The sequence below is a fragment of the Bos indicus x Bos taurus genome, chromosome 3 (genome assembly GCF_003369695.1).
Source record: "Bos indicus x Bos taurus breed Angus x Brahman F1 hybrid chromosome 3, Bos_hybrid_MaternalHap_v2.0, whole genome shotgun sequence".
In the NCBI taxonomy this organism is placed as follows: domain Eukaryota; kingdom Metazoa; phylum Chordata; class Mammalia; order Artiodactyla; family Bovidae; genus Bos; species Bos indicus x Bos taurus.
In genome coordinates, this window is record NC_040078.1 from 17,715,529 (window position 1) to 17,733,183 (window position 17,655).

General features: G+C 38.8%; 1 long non-coding RNA gene across 1 annotated transcript; it reads right to left on the minus strand.

Annotated features, from left to right (window-relative positions):
- Nucleotides 1-15,133: 15,133 nt before the first annotated feature.
- LOC113886745 lies at nt 15,134-16,512 on the minus strand. Its single transcript, XR_003509541.1, has 2 exons — nt 16,469-16,512; nt 15,134-15,743 (listed from the first exon to the last, which is right to left on the minus strand). It is a non-coding gene; the product is annotated as an uncharacterized LOC113886745 (long non-coding RNA).
- Nucleotides 16,513-17,655: the final 1,143 nt, after the last annotated feature.

A 17,655-nucleotide genomic window follows, 5' to 3' on the forward strand; every position in this document is an offset into this window, starting at 1 on the left:
AGAAATACAGCTCCACTCACCAGAACACCAACACAAGCTTCCCTAACCAAGAAACCTTGACAAGCCACCTGTACAAACCCACACAGAGTGAGGAAATGCCACAATAAATAGAACTCCACAAACTGCCAGAATACAGAAAGGACACCCCAAACTCAGCAATTTAAACAAGATGAAGAGACAGAGGAATACCCAGCAGATAAAGGAACAGGATAAATGCCCACCAAACCAAAGAGGAAGAGATAGGGAATCTACCTGATAAAGAATTCTGAATAATGATAGTGAAATTGATCCAAAATCTTCAAATCAAAATGGAATCACAGATAAATAGCTTGGAGACAAAGATTGAGAATATGCAAGAAAGGTTTAACAAGGACCTAGAAGAAATAAAAGAGAGTCAATATAAAATGAATAATGCAATAAATGAAATTAAAAACACTCTGGAGGCAACAAATAGCAGAATAACAGAGGCAGAAGATAGGATTAGTGAATTAGAAGATAGAATGGTAGAAATAAATGAACCAGAGAGGAAAAAAGAAAAACGAATTAAAAGAAATGAGGACAATCTCAGAGACCTCCAGGACAATATTAAACACTACAACATTAGAATCATAGGGGTCCCAGAAGAAGAAGACAAAAAGAAAGACCATGAGAAAATACTTGAGGAGATAATGGTTGAAAACTTCCCTAAAATGGGGAAGGAAATAATCACCCAAGTCCAAGAAACCCAGAGAGTCCCAAACAGGATAAACCCAAGGTGAAACACCCCATGACACATATTAATCAAATTAACAAAGATCAAACACAAAGAACAAATATTAAAAGCAGCAAGGGAAAAACAACAAATAACACACAAGGGAATTCCCATTAGGATAACAGCTGGTCTTTCAATAGAAACTCTTCAAGCCAGGAGGGAATGGCAAGACATACTTAAAGTGATGAAAGAAAATAACCTACAGCCCAGATTATTGTACCCAGCAAGGATCTCATTCAAATATGAAGGAGAAATCAAAAGCTTTACAGACAAGCAAAAGCTGAGAGAATTCAGCACCACCAAACCAGCTCTCCAACAAATACTAAAGGATTTTCTCTAGACAGGAAACACAAAAAGGGTGTATAAACTTGAACCCAAAACAATAAAGTAAATGGCAACGGGATCATACTTATCAGTAATTACCTTAAATGTAAATGGGTTGAATGCCCCAACCAAAAGACAAAGACTGGCTGAATGGATACAAAAATAAGACCCCTACATATGTTGTCTACAAGAGACCCACCTCAAAACAGGGGACACATACAGACTGAAAGTGAAGGGCTGGAAAAAGATTTTTCATGCAAATAGGGACCAAAAGAAAGCAGGAGTAGCAATACTTATATCAGATAAAATAGACTTTAAAACAAAGGCTGTGAAAAGAGACAAAGACGGTCACTACATAATGATCAAAGGATCAATCCAAGAAGAAGATATAACAATTATAAATATATATGCACCCAACACGGGAGCGCCGCAATATGTAAGACAAATGCTAACAAATATGAAAGGAGTAATTAACAATAACACAATAATAGTGGGAGACTTTAATACCCCACTCACATCTATGGATAGATCAACTAAACAGAAAATTAACAAGGAAACACAAACGTTAAACGACACAATAGACCAGTTAGACCTAATTGATATCTATAGGACATTTCATCCCAAAACAGTGAATTTCACCTTTTTCTCAAGTGCACATGGAACCTTCTCCAGGATAGATCACATCCTGGGCCATAAATCTAGCCTTGGTAAATTCAAAAAAATAGAAATCATTCCAAGCATCTTTTCTGACCATAATGCAGCAAGATTAGATCTCAATTACAGGAGAAAAACTATTAAAAATTTCAACATATGGAGGATGAACAACACCCTGCTGAATAACCAACAAATCACAGAAGAAATCAAAAAAGAAATCAAAATTTACATAGAAACTAATGAAAATGAAAACACAACAACTCAAAACCTGTGGGACACTGTAAAAGCAGTCCTAAGGGGAAAGTTCATAGCAATACAGGCATACCTAAAGAAACAAGAAAAAAGTCAAATAAATAACCTAACCCTACACCTAAAGCAACTAGAAAAGGAAGAAATGAAGAACCCCAGGGTTAGTAGAAGGAAAGAAATCTTAAAAATTAGGGCAGAAATAAATGCAAAAGAAACAAAAGAGACTATAGCAAAAATCAACAAAGCCAAAAGCTGGTTCTTTGAAAGGATAAATAAAATTGACAAACCATTAGCCAGACTCATCAAGAAACAAAGGGAGAAAAATCAAATCAATAAAATTAGAAATGAAAATGGAGAGATCACAACAGACAACACAGAAATACAAAGGATCATAAGAGACTACTATCAACAATTATATGCCAATAAAATGTACAATGTGGAAGAAATGGACAAATTCTTAGAAAAGTACAACTTTCCAAAACTGGACCAGGAAGAAATAGAAAATCTTAACAGACCCATCATAAGCACGGAAATTGAAACTGTAATCAAAAATCTTCCAACAAACAAAAGCAGGTCCAGACGGCTTCACAGCTGAATTCTACCAAAAATTTAGAGAAGAGCTAACACCTATCCTGCTCAAACTCTTCCAGAAAATTGCAGAGGAAGGTAAACTTCCAAACTCATTCTATGAGGCCACCATCACCCTAATACCAAAACCTGACAAAGATCCCACAAAAAAAGAAAACTACAGGCTAATATCACTGATGAACATAGATGCAAAAATCCTTAACAAAATTCTAGCAATCAGAATCCAACAACACATTAAAAAGATCATACACCATGACCAAGTGGGCTTTATCCCAGGGATGCAAGGATTCTTCAATATCCGCAAATCAATCAATGTTATACACCACATTAACAAATTGAAAAATAAAAACCATATGATTATTTCAATAGATGCAGAGAAAGCCTTTGACAAAATTCAACATCCATTTATGATAAAAACTCTCCAGAAAGCAGGAATAGAAGGAACATACCTCAACATAATAAAAGCTATATATGACAAACCCACAGCAAACATTATCCTCAATGGTGAAAAATGGAAAGCATTTCCTCTAAAGTCAGGAACAAGACAAGGGTGCCCACTTTCACCATTACTATTCAACATAGTTTTGGAAGTTTTGGCTACAGCAATCAGAGCAGAAAAAGAAATAAAAGGAATCCAAATTGGAAAAGAAGAAGTAAAACTCTCACTGTTTGCAGATGACATGATCCTTTACATAGAAAACCCTAAAGACTCCACCAGAAAATTACTAGAACTAATCAATGATTATAGTAAAGTTGCAGGATATAAAATCTACACACAGAAATCCCTTGCATTCCTATACACTAATAATGAGAAAACTGAAAGAGAAATTAAGGAAACAATTCCATTCACCATTGCAACAAAAAGAATAAAATACTTAGGAATATATCTACCTAAAGAAACTAAAGACCTATATATAGAAAACTATAAAACGCTGGTGAAAGAAATCAAAGAGGACACTAATAGATGGAGAAATATACCATGTTCATGGATTGGAAGAATCAATATAGTGAAAATGAGTATTCTACCCAAAGCAATTTATAGATTCAATGCAATCCCTATCAAGCTACCAACGGTATTCTTCACAGAGCTAGAACAAATAATTTCACAATTTGTATGGAAATACAAAAAATCTCGAATAGCCAAAGCTATCTTGAGAAAGAAGAATGGAACTGGAGAAATCAACCTACCTGACTTCAGGCTCTACCTCAAAGCCACAGTTATCAAGACAGTATGGTACTGGCACAAAGACAGAAATATTGATCAATGGAAAAAAATAGAAAGCCCAGAGATAAATCCACGCACGTATGGACACCTTATCTTTGACAAAGGAGGAAAGAATATACAGTGGATTAAAGACAACCTCTTTAACAAGTGGTGCTGGGAAAACTGGTCAACCACTTGTAAAAGAATGAAACTAGACCACTTTCTAACACCATACACAAAAATAAACTCAAAATGGATTAAAGATCTAAATGTAAGACCGCAAACTATAAAACTCCTAGAGGAGAACATAGGCAAAACACTCTCTGACATACATCACAGCAGGATCCTCTATGACCCACCTCCCAGAATATCGGAAATAAAAGCAAAAATAAACAAATGGGACCTAATTAAACTTAAAAGCTTCTGCACAACAAAGGAAACTATTAGCAAGGTGAAAAGACAGCCTTCAGAATGGGAGAAAATAATAGCAAATGAAGCGACTGACAAACAACTAATCTCAAAAATATACAAGCAACTCCTACAGCTGAACTCCAGAAAAATAAATGACCCAATCAAAAAATGGGCCAAAGAACTAAATAGACATTGCTCCAAAGAAGACATACGGATGGCTAACAAACACATGAAAAGATGCTCAACATCACTCGTTATCAGAGAAATGCAAATCAAAACCACTATGAGGTACCATTTCACGCCAGTCAGAATGGCTGCAATCCCAAAGTCTACAAGCAATAAATGCTGGAGAGGGTGTGGAGAGAAGGGAACTCTCTTGCACTGTTGGTGGGAATGCAAACTAGTACAGCCACTATGGAGAACAGTGTGGAGATTCCTTAAAAAACTGGAAATAGAACTGCCTTATGATCCAGCAATTGCACTGCTGGGCATACACACTGAGGAAACCAGAAGGGAAAGAGACACGTGTACCCCAATGTTCATCGCAGCACTGTTTATAATAGCCAGGACATGGAAGCAACCTAGATGCCCATCAGCAGATGAATGGATAAGAAAGCTGTGGTACATATACACAATGGAGTATTACTCAGCCATTAAAAAGAATACATTTGAATCAGTTCTAATGAGATGGATGAAACTGGAACCTATTATACAGAGTGAAGTAAGCCAGAAAGAAAAACACCAATACAGTATACTAACGCATATATATGGAATTTAGAAAGATGGAAACAATAACCCTGTGTACGAGACAGCAAAAGAGACACCGATGTATAGATCAGTCTTATGGACTCTCTGGGAGAGGGAGAGGGTGGGGAGATTTGGGAAAATAGCATTGAAACATGTATAATATCATGTATGAAACGAGTCACCAGTCCAGGTTTGATGCACGGTACTGGATGCTTGGGGCTGGTGCACTGGGACGACCCAGAGGGAGGGGAGGGGAGGGAGGAGGGTGGAGGGTTCAGGATGGGGAACGCGGGTATACCTGTGGTGGATTCATTTCGATATTTGGCAAAACTAATACAATATTGTAAAGTTTAAAAATAAAATAAAATTAAAAAAAAATCATGCTGGGTGAAAAAAAAAAATTTCCAAAAGGCTAAAAAAAAAAAAAAATTAAGGTTGTTAAAATTTTTTTTCTTTAATCCATTGTATATTCTTGCCTCCTTTGTCAAAGATAAGGTGTCCATATGTGCATGGATTTATCTCTGGGCTTTCTATTTTGTTCCATTGATCTATATTTCTGTCTTTGTGCCAGTACCATACTGTCTTGATAACTGTGGCTTTGTAGTAGAGCCTGAAGTCAGGTAAGTTTATTCCTCCAGTTCCATTCTTCTTTCTCAAGATAGCTTTGGCTATTCGAGATTTTTTGTATTTCCATACAAATTGTGAAATTATTTGTTCTAGCTCTGTGAAGAATACCGTTGGTAGCTTGATAGGGATTGCATTGAATCTATAAATTGCTTTGGGTAGAATACTCATTTTCACTATATTGATTCTTCCAATCCATGAACATGGTATATTTCTCCATCTATTAGTGTCCTCTTTGATTTCTTTCACCAGCGTTTTATAGTTTTCTATATATAGGTCTTTAGTTTCTTTAGGTAGATATATTGCTAAGTATTTTATTCTTTTTGTTGCAATGGTGAATGGAATTGTTTCCTTAATTTCTCTTTCTGTTTTCTCATTATTAGTGTATAGGAATGCAAGGGATTTCTGTGTGTTGATTTTATATCCTGCAACTTTACTATAGTCATTGATTAGTTCTAGTAATTTTCTGGTGGAGTCTTCAGGGTTTTGTATGTAGAGGATCATGTCATCTGCAAACAGTGAGAGTTTTACTTCTTCTTTTCCAATTTGGATTCCTTTTATTTCTTTTTCTGCTCTGATTGCTGTGGCCAAAACTTCCAAAACTATGTTGAATAGTAATGGTGAAAGTGGGCACCCTTGTCTTGTTCCTGACTTTAGAGGAAATGCTTTCCATTTTTCACCATTGAGGATAATGTTTGCTGTGGGTTTGTCATATATAGCTTTTATTATGTTGAGGTATGTTCCTTCTATTCCTGCTTTCTGGAGAGTTTTTATCATAAATGGATGTTGAATTTTGTCAAAGGCTTTCTCTGCATCTATTGAGATAATCATATGGTTTTTATTTTTCAATTTGTTAATGTGGTGTATTACATTGATTGATATGTGGATATTGAAGAATCCTTGCATCCCTGGGATAAAGCCCACTTGGTCATGGTGTATGATCTTTTTAATGTGTTGTTGGATTCTGATTGCTAGAATTTTGTTAAGGATTTTTGCATCTATGTTCATCAGTGATATTGGCCTGTAGTTTTCTTTTTTTGTGGGGTCTTTGTCAGGTTTTGGTATTAGGGTGATGGTGGCCTCATAGAATGAGTTTGGAAGTTTACCTTCCTCTGCAATTTTCTGGAAGAGTTTGAGCAGGATAGGTGTTAGCTCTTCTCTAAATTTTTGGTAGAATTCAGCTGTGAAGCCATCTGGACCTGGGCTTTTGTTTGTTGGAAGACTGGTCAACCACTTGTAAAAGAATGAAACTAGAATACTTTGTAACACCATACACAAAAATAAACTCAAAATGGATTAAAGGTCTAAACATAAGACCAGAAACTATAAAACTCCTAGAGGAGAACATAGGCAAAACACTCTCTGACATACATCACAGCAGGATCCTCTATGATCCACCTCCCAGAATATCGGAAATAAAAGCAAAAATAAACAAATGGGACCTAATTAACCTTAAAAGCTTCTGCACATCAAAGGAAACTATCAGCAAGGTGAAAAGACAGCCTTCAGAATGGGAGAAAATAATAGCAAATGAAGCGACTGACAAACAACTAATCTCAAAAATATACAAGCAACTCCTACAGCTCAACTCCAGAAAAATAAATGACCCAATCAAAAAATGGGCCAAAGATCTAAATAGGCATTTCTCCAAAGAAGACATACAGATGGCTAACAAACACATGAAAAGATGTTCAACATCACTCATTATCAGAGAAATGCAAATCAAAACCACTATGAGGTACCATTTCACACCAGTCAGAATGGCTGTGATCCAAAAGTCTACAAATAATAAATGTTGGAGAAGGTGTGGAGAAAAGGGAACCCTCTTACACTGTTGGTGGGAATGCAAACTAGTACAGCCACTATGGAGAACAGTGTGGAGATTCCTTAAAAAACTGGAAATAGAACTGCCTTATGATCCAGCAATTGCACTGCTGGGCATACACACTGAGGAAACCAGAAGGGAAAGAGACACGTGTACCCCAATGTTCATCGCAGCACTGTTTATAATAGCCAGGACATGGAAGCAACCTAGATGCCCATCAGCAGATGAATGGATAAGAAAGCTGTGGTACATATACACAATGGAGTATTACTCAGCCATTAAAAAGAATTCATTTGAATCAATTCTAATGAGGTGGATGAAACTGGAACCTATTATACAGAGTGAAGTAAGCCAGAAGGAAAAACACCAATACAGTATACTAACGCATATATATGGAATTTAGAAAAATGATAACAATAACCCTGTGTACGAGACAGCAAAAGAGACACTGATGTATGGAACAGTCTTATGGACTCTGTGGGAGAAGGAGAGGGTGGGAAGATTTGGGAGAATGGCATTGAGACATGTAAAATATCATGTATGAAACGAGATGCCAGTCCATGTTCAATGCACGATACTGGATGCTTGGGGCTAGTGCACTGGGACGACCCAGAGGGATGGTATGGGGAGGGAGGAGGGAGGAGGGTTCAGGATGGGGAGCACATGTATACCTGTGATGGATTCATTTTGATATTTGGCAAAACTAATACAATTATGTAAAGTTTAAAAATAAAATTAAATTAAAAAAATTTTTTTTCTATTATATTGTAGGAGCTTCTTACATACTTTGGAAATTAACCCCTTATTATATATATGGGGCTCATATTTCCTTAAGCCTTGTAACCAGGAAGAGTTAATTTTGAATCTGTGCTGGATCCGCTTCTGTGATTTTAACCCTCATCTTGCCACTTTTGCTATTGTAAGTGTGCATAATGGACTGCCTTTGGGAGATAACCTGAGCTGCCCACCTGTGAGGGACTGTAAGGAAGCGAAGGTAACACCTTCCTCCGCCTGAGGCTTGCCATACTAGTGGAAATTTGCAAGGATTGAGTAGTCTTTTACTTTGTTTCCTTACCTCCACCCCATTCCTGACCCATAAAAGAACCTAACAACCAAGCCCCAGCAAGATGATTATTTAGAGGCATTAGCTTGTCATTGTCTCAGCCAGCGGGTTCCCGAACAAAGTCCCTTTCTGGTCTAGATGGGCTTCCCTCAAAGCTCAGTCGGTAAAGAATTGGCCTGCAATGCAGGAGACTCGGGTTTGATTCCTGGGTGAAAGATGAAATTTTTTGTTTCATTTTTTCCTTTTCCTAGTCTAGACACCTCATCTCAGATTCACTGCAGCGAGGGAAGCAAGCTTGGGCTTGGTAACAGACTATGTCACGTGCCTTATAGTAGACATTTTGTTGTTCCATAGCAAAATTTTGAGGCAAGTACAGCTTTTTTTCTCTAATTTACAGCAGTGTTAGTAAGCTGATCTTCAGAGCGGTTGGGAAACATTTAATGTCACAAAGTATCTGTGCCTATAGATGTCTGCATATCCAGGGCACTCAAGGTCCCCCATGGAAAGCTTAGTGCGTAGTGTTAGCTGAAGGGTTGCTGCATTTCAACAAATTATACTAATAAAGGAGAAGGCAATGGCACCGCACTCCAGTACTCTTGCCTGGAAATTCCCATGGATGGAGGAGCCTGGTAGGCTGCATTCCGTGGGGTCGCTGAGGGTCGGACACGACTGAGCGACTTCACTTTCACTTTTCACTTTCATGCATTGGAGAAGGCAATGGCAACCCACTCCAGTGTTCTTGCCTGGAGAATCCCAGGGACAGGGGAGCCTGTTGGGCTGCCGTCTATGGGGTCGCACAGAGTCAGACATGACTGAAGTGACTTAGCATAGCATAGCATACTAATAAATTCCTGACAGGTTCTATGTCACCCTTAGTTTATTTGTTTAGAGAATAATATCCATGAATTGAATGGCGGGGTCAATGACTCATGGACCTTCATTCCTTGAGTATACTAAGAATGTCTGAAAACACACTAAATGTCATTTAAAAAAAAAATGGCAGGATATAGTCAGTTGAATTAACTGTTGTAGGGTAAAGTGGCAGAGGATATTTGGGGACTTCTAGTGCAAAAGCTTCTTAATGGATACAGCCCAGACATTGAGTCAATTTTGAAGATAATGAGGACAGAGGAATTTGGGTTTCTAGTAGACTACAAGTTGCTCATGCTCATGTGGCTGCAGAGACCAGATCAGTGTATACATCTGCAAAAGTAGATAAAGCATCTCAACTTGTGACTTTATGGCCCAGAAAACTGAAGGATCAAGTTTTCCTGTCGGGTCCATGAATGGGGCTGTGTGAAAACACACCTGGCATGAGACCACCAACACCAGAAACTAGAAAGTTAGAAAAACAAGATTCAACTTTGTGGTCCCAAGTTATTTAATTGTCAAGAAAAGGCTAGAGACCAGTGGGGCATGGTGTAAGGAAGGTGAGTTTAAAAAAACTGTGGGTAGGGGTTAAGATATGTGAGGTTAGTAAATCCTAGTCTCAACCATCAAGGGAAACAAAGTTGCGTGCTGGCAGCTGTAATGGAATAGGGAGGAAGTTTTACATAGCAAATTCTTAGGGGCTTGGGAGTGGAAGAATCACCAAGTCTGACAATGGAGGAGCAACACTATTGTCAAAGAATTCCTCATATTTCCTAACCGGTGCATAACAATAGCATAGGGAATATGTGACCAGGTCTCCAGTGAATCACTCTGCACTTCCTTAGTGAAGGATAAAGAAGTCTGGACAAGGGAAATTTGTGATATCAGCATGAGTGTGGCAATTTATTTTTGCGATTGCAAGCACGTGGTATTTGGGGTGGGAAACAAGTTCATCGTGCTAGTCCTGGGGTATTCCCCCTGGACGGAGCTGCCTGGTCCTTATAAAAGGAGTCTCCATCACAGTGCTGTCATTGTCGTGACGGTCAGAGGCTTCTTTGGAGCCTCTGGTGAGCACAACTCTTAGAGATCTTTATGGAACTTGGGTGGGAGGGTTTAGTTTGGGGATTGAAGTGGCTTTAATTGAAGCAATTAGAGCTCTTAATGGGAAAAAGAAGATAAGAGGGTTTAGGGGTAAATTTTTGGTATGTGGTCATGAATGTGATTTTAAATGTGCGGAGAAAATGGAGTCAGAGGCACAGTCTTAACCTGAGAGAGAGTAAGGGGGATGAGATACTGTGCTACAGCACAGCACACATTAGTTCCAAATGCCCCCTTCTCAGCATTCAGTCCCATTGAGTGCCTAGGTTGGGCCTTTGCATTTCTCCTCAGAAGCCCACAGTCAGGTCAGCTTGGCCAGCAACCAAGACCTGATGGGAGAAATAAGTAGAGATTTGTTTGGGGATTGGCTACAAGTTTATTATCCAGATTCTTCTTCAGAGTATGTTTGTATTCATATAACACCTATGTAGGTAATTTCGTTTTAGAATGTGGTAGAAGGAGAGACTAACCAGAAAAGACTGATGATCTGAGGGCAAGAGATACTAAAAAAGAATGGTGAAGAAGCTATAAAAATACCATAAAGACTGTATTAAGAATCAAGAAGAGTCCTTAGTGACGGGACGGTTGTTGGCACAGCTAAATGTTCTACCAATGTGACTCTCAGTTATAAAGAATGTTGTCTGTTTGTATTTCAGATTCCTTGAGACCCAGAAAGGATGTCTCACCACCAGCATCCGCATCAGCATCCGCATCAGCATCACCATCAGTGCAAGGAGCCCTGCCATCCACCTCCAATAGTGTGCCAACCAAAGTGTCATGAGCCTTGCCCACCTCATCCATGCCCACCTCCACTGAGCCAGCAGAAATGCCCTCCTGGGCCACCATGCCCACCATGGGAGCAGAAGTGTCCACCCAAGTGGAAGTAACAGCACCAGATTTCATCTGGACCAAGAAACAACATGATCCAGGCTCTTCCATTGTCCTCCCTTTGGCCATGGTGATGGACTGCATCTTCCTTAATCTCCCTCCTCAACCAACAGCTGACAGAGGAAAGGCTTGCTCCTGAAGCTGACACGTTGTTGGAAGAAGAGCAGCAGGATCATCGCTTGATCTCTATGTGCCATGTGCCCCTCTGTATCCATGTTGTAATCTCTACCCTGTGAGCAATTGGTATTTCTATTCTTTTGCTTCTCCAATAAAGCATATTCATTGCCCATTATTTATTTCTTTCTTTTGTTTAATTTTTCTTTTGCATATAGTGTTTTTCATCTCTTCTGTCAACTACAAGTACTCTTCTGAGTATTCCTTTTCATTCCCATTGAATTATCAGAATTAGACTTTTCCATCATTGAGTTCAGCTTTTTCTGAAATATGTCTTTTGTACTGGATGCATCAAAGAATTCCTTCATCGGTTTCAGTCTTGTTTCTATCTTTATCTATCTTGAAGACCCTGAAAAGAGTTGAATTCTCTCAGTCTCCAGTTCCGTATTTGTAAAACCAGTATTCAAGAATCTATTCAATTCAGTGTACTCATAGAAATTAATTTATTCACAAATGTTTCTCAATTATTAACACATGCCAGGCAGTCTCTTATGTGCCTGGGACATGAGGATGGTGACAAAAGTCCTTTTTCCGTCTAAACTCTTAAAGGGATTTTGCACAAACACACACTCACACACGTGAACATACAAGGCAAATAATAGTGATGCAGGGGGTATGTTAGAGACAACTGTGTAGAAAAGCTCTTCCAAAGTGGCTTTTACGGCAAAGACTTGAGTGAAGAGAAGAGTGAGCCTTGAGTATCCCAGGTACACTGTACCAGTGAGAGGAGATGGCGAGTGCTGAGGCAGGGCAGAGTAACTGCAGGGAGAACAGTCATCAGAGAGACAATGTCTCCAAATGGGGTTGAAGACATTGGATCTGAAAGATGTATCAGAGATTTTGATAATTTATTCACAGCTTTCCAGCCATACTATGCTATTCAGAGTCTCAACTTTCTATGTAATTCTCTACTATTAGATCTATTTTCTTTTAACTGAAAGTACCTATGATCTTTTAAAGACATTTTTTTGAAAATGGTTAAAAGGGCTGAGGAACAAATTAATTCTTTTGCAAAACAAAAATTTATTTTATGAGAGTGACTATATGAAAAGTAGGTCTATGATTAACAATATTCCCATATTACAGGGAAGTTGGCTCCATTAATTTCCGTCACCGTATAGGCAACAAAATACGTAGAGATCTTTACTGTTGTGCTTCCAACACTAAGAAGAAGTGATTTTATTTTTAGGAGAGTTGACTTTGTACTCTTGGACAGGATTCTGGCCTAATATTATTGACATGATTCCCTCCACAATTTTGTCTTGAAGAAAAACAAGAAAAAAGAAAACCAAAAATAAAATTTTGTTTGATTTTAGGAGAACATGATCAACACATTCATAAAGTTCATAAAGCTTTGCTGTATGATGTGGATAATTAGAGATTGATCTCTTTATTGTCAAGAAACATGAAGATAAGAAAAAGAACATTACTGACCCTTCAAAAGACCCGAGTTTCCTAATTAATTTGCATCCCATATCTTCTCCACTAGAAATGATCACAGTCATGTTTCTGAGATCACAGATCCTATAGCCAGCCTTCCTGAGTTCACTCCATGGTTCTGCTGCTTAACAGCTGTATGATCTTGGGTAATTTGCTTAAGATCTCTGCGTCTCATTTTAAGGTCTCATTTTCTTCACTTTAAAGTGGGAATAATAATAGTACTCATTTTATAGGTTAAATCAAGCCAGAAAATTAATTCTAGGAAAGGACCTGAGTGTGGTCTCTTGAAGATAGAATGGTTGGAGGAATGAAATACATTAGATGTCTAATAAGTTTTTGAGGAAATTGATGATTTAATAACATGGAATTGAAATTATGTAGAAGTATTCTTTGATAAGACTCAAAATTTAGACAACGCTGATTGTGAGAGCTTCAATCTTGGTGTCAAAAGATAGAAACAAAACAAGATGATTTATTTTGCTGCCTTTTCCTCTGAACACAATAGAGTTACCACTGGGGCTCCTTGGCACACAGATGGAAAGACTACAATTTTTCTATCTTTTCTATGTTGCTACAGTCAAATGCAAGTGGATGCAAACATCAAAACCATGTAAAGTCACATCTCTTCCTCTTTGGGGATTATAACCAGTGAGTGTTCTACTTCAACAAGTTTTTAATATCTGGGCTACATTTTTTATTTCCATTTTGTTCATTTCTGGTTTACAAACCAGACAACTATTTCCTGAGCATATGTGTATCAAAATACCCTGATCAATACAATAAATAACCAATATATGCTCAACCTCCCAAGTCATTTTTCAAATGTTTTGCCATTGAATAACATGTATAATCACATTTATGGTCTGCAATATCAGTTTCTTTGCGAACCACCAATCTTGGCAGATTTCTAAGCCAAAGCTACATTTTTAAGATCTGTTACAGTAGCATCCCACCTCAGAAAACTAATTTTTGTGTTAGGTCAAATAACACTAGCTACAGTAGAGACAGATCCCAAATATCAGTGTTTATTTTTCATTCATGTCATAGTAAAATGAGGATTGAGCAGTAATCTGGGTATCTTTTTCCATCTACAGTTCTATCTTTTTAGAGTCCTTTACTTCTAGGTTTGTGAATGAAGACTGTAGAAAGAGAAAGATTGAATCTATCTTGTGTATAGGTATAGCATGATTTGATTTGAAGACTTGGTTACATTTAACAATGATGTTATTTTTAGTGTGTGTGTGTGCTTGTGTGTATTTGATCTGAATTAACTATTTGACTTGTGGACACTTAAGACCAAAAGAAGAAATAACAAAGATTACCTTTTTGCACAGCTCATTTTCACACCTAAGCACTTAGACACTAAGCTGCCTAGCAATAGTGACTTTGTAAATGTCAGTGAACACTGTGAACCTCAAATTTCTTCAAAGGTGGAATCAAGATCATCAAGAAAGCAATTTCAGATGTGAAAAAATATATAAGGTGGTACACATGGGGAGGAGGCAGCACCTTACCTGGTAAGTACTCTTTATATTTACCTTTCTTTGGTACTACCCATCTTTTAATAACTACTATGATCTTATGCACACTATTTCATTAATTTCCAAAAGCCCTCTATCAGCAATAACATCTAAAAATATGGCTAAATTAGAAAAGAAAAAAAAAACATGAAAGTACAGCACAGTGTAAAAAATCTGTTCAAAACACAAATTATTTCTGGGCTACTATCCTTCTGGAGCTAATATGGTGGTGAGGGTTAACAGTGGTGGTGGTAATGGTGCTGATGATGGAGCAGTGATGACCTGGAGAGGGAAACCTGGCATGCTGCAGGCCGTGGGCTCCTAAAGAGTCGGACATGAATGAGTGACTGAACTGAACTGAGCTGAACTGTCCTCCAAGTGCTATTATGAGTCTGGCATGTGCCAACTAAATTATACACATTCATTGAAGATTGATTCCTCAGAAGTTTGAAATGAAAATACAATTTTCCCTACATTTTACTAAAGGGACTGAAAACTAGGAGAGGTAAATATTTTGTTCCTCAACCATCAAGTGATAATTAAGGAAATAACGTGGAATTGGAATTACATAGAAGTATTCTTTCATATGACTCAAAATTTAGACAATGCTGATTGTGAGAGCTTGAACCTTGGCATCAAAGGATAGAAACAAAATCTGATGATGGTATAGTATTACTAAAAACAGTTTTAAAAGAAAGGAAACTTTTTGACATCACCCAAAGGAACTGTAGTTTATTCGTGAAGAGGAAGATAAGCAACAGTTGACCAGCTGGTAGAAACCCCTGCCCAGGTGACAGACAGACCCAAGGGAGGGAGAGAATCCTCCCATGGTGCCCGGGAGAAAAGCTGCTGCTCTTCCATCTGAAGCTCTGGGATGTTTTCTCAGCTGTCTTCCCAGAGGAGAGCAGAACAGCAGCCTCAGGAAGGAAACCTCTGGCAGTCAGGAATCACCACAGGCATACTGCCGGCTGAAGGGTGGAGAAGCTTCTTCTGTATCCATGATAGGCTTTAAAGAGAAGATGAAGGTGGAGCTGTGGAGCTAGGTGAGTCAGTCGTCCTCATCCTTTCCGGATCCGGATGAAAGCTGATGCTGTTACTTGCACTTGGGTGGGCACTTCTCTTGGCATTGTTGGGGAGGTGGCACAGGAGGGCATTTCTGCTGGCACTTTGGAGGTGGGCAGGGCTCAGGGCACTTGGGAGGGCATACTACAGGAGGTGGCTGGCAGGGCTGCTTGCACTGCTGCTGCTGCTGCTGCTGCTGCTGCTGCTGCTGCTGCTGCTGCTGCTGAGACATCTTTCTGGAGTCTTAGAATCTGAAAGAAATTACATGACAGTGTTCACAAGAAGGGACTGCTACAGGGAGAGAAGTCTGAGCTCGTGTAATAATATCAGATAGACTCTCTCCAGTCTCTAAGAATGTGGTTTGATCTCTTTAATCCCTTTCAATGAACTTCTGGCCTCTCTCTCCCTCTTCAACAAATTGTATTATTGGCTCAGAGAAAATCTTTTAACATACAACTTAAAAAATTTTTTTTCAGAAAACCAATCAGTGTTGTTCTATTCTTTTTTTTTCTTTCTGAAAACAGCATCTTCAATAAGGCCATCATAAGTTCCAAAATCCTGGGTAAACTCACAAGCAATTCTCATCATCATTAGCTCTCATGAGGTCCCAGAAGTATGACCTGCATACAGAGCAAATGGCCACCAGGAAGGATACAAGGGCCCCACACCTTCAAAGAGAAATGCCTCTGAAATAACAGCAGAAGGACAGAAGAAAGAAACAGAAAGAGGAAAAGTGCTCCGTTCTTTACCTCTTCTTGTCACGGATTTTGTTTTAATCTCTTCCTTAAAGGAATTCAAACTCTGTACCAGAAACTTAATAAATACTGTATATCACTGTGTTCAAATTCCAAGCTCCCATCCATTAAGGAGCACTAAGTCATGACAATACCTTTGGACACACCAAATTTGCTATAGCCAGAATTAATTCATAAGTAGAGAGCCCAAGAATAAAGCTGAACTGAAGACTCAGACTCACCAGGTTCTCCAAAAGCTATCCGGACTTGAGTAGCAGGAGGATGGCAGTGATGCAGCAGAGGGCCTTTTTATAGGGACTTGCTGCCCCACCCAGGAGGAAGCAGAGCTGCCAAAACAGGCCCGGTTCAGTCATTTCCCAACCAAAATGCAAATCCATCCATAAGTGGCTTGACAGGGACTCCAGAAAGAGGAAATGTCCTGCTCCAGGATCTCCTCACTGGATTATCTCCCCATGACTCACACAATCCCTGTCTTAAGCTCTCAGTTTCAGGGATTTATGGCAGTGGGAGGATTTGGGAGGGTTCTTTAACTTGGAGTCAAAGCCTCCCTTTCTTGATTGGAGAAGACTCCTCTTTGATACCTTTCACCTTCAATGAATTATCAAAGTGCCTGCCTTGTTCCACTTGAACTGGTTGCCATTTTGTTGTACATCCTGGGTTGAAAAGAGCCTGGCTATCTAGTGACACCTTTCTCTTTACCTCAGGTCCTTCTTATAATGCTTTCCCCTTTGATCCATGACCTCCTAATCTGTCTCCTTTCTTCTTCTAAAATGGACCGAGGGCAGGTTGCAGATCATCTCTCCAGCCTTCCCATCATAATACTTGGATATGTTCAGTAAAGTGGTGACCTCTAGGAGCCTCCTTTCACTGCTTTTCTCCCTCAGATAAAAGACATCAAGCTGATTCTTGCAGCCTTTAGAAATCTGTTTCACCTTGGGTCACAGGGAATTCACTAAGAGTTTAGCATCATCTACTGTAATTCAGGTGTTGCGCAGCTCAGACTCTAGACCAACAACAGAAAGCAAGCTTTTTGCACATAACTACCCACATGACCCACCACCTACTCCTACATAACTTCTCCCAACTGTCCTCTTTGTACTACTTCACTCTATGAAGTAAGCTCAGAGCATTGTTCAAATTTTCTGACGTCCTTCTCCTTTGAAATATCGAAAGGCCCAATCTGGTAAGTAATGCCATAATGCAACTATTTTTTAATGAAGGTTGAAATCACTATGAGCCATTCAGTCATTGAAGTTAATTGCCATTCATATACAACTTCTCAATCATTAAGAAGAATTTCACTGTAATATAAACCAATTTTTTAGGTTTACCCTACTGGTTACATGGAATATATGTTAAATAAACCTCTTTCCTGGTCACTTCCTTCATATAATTTGTCAGTATGCTG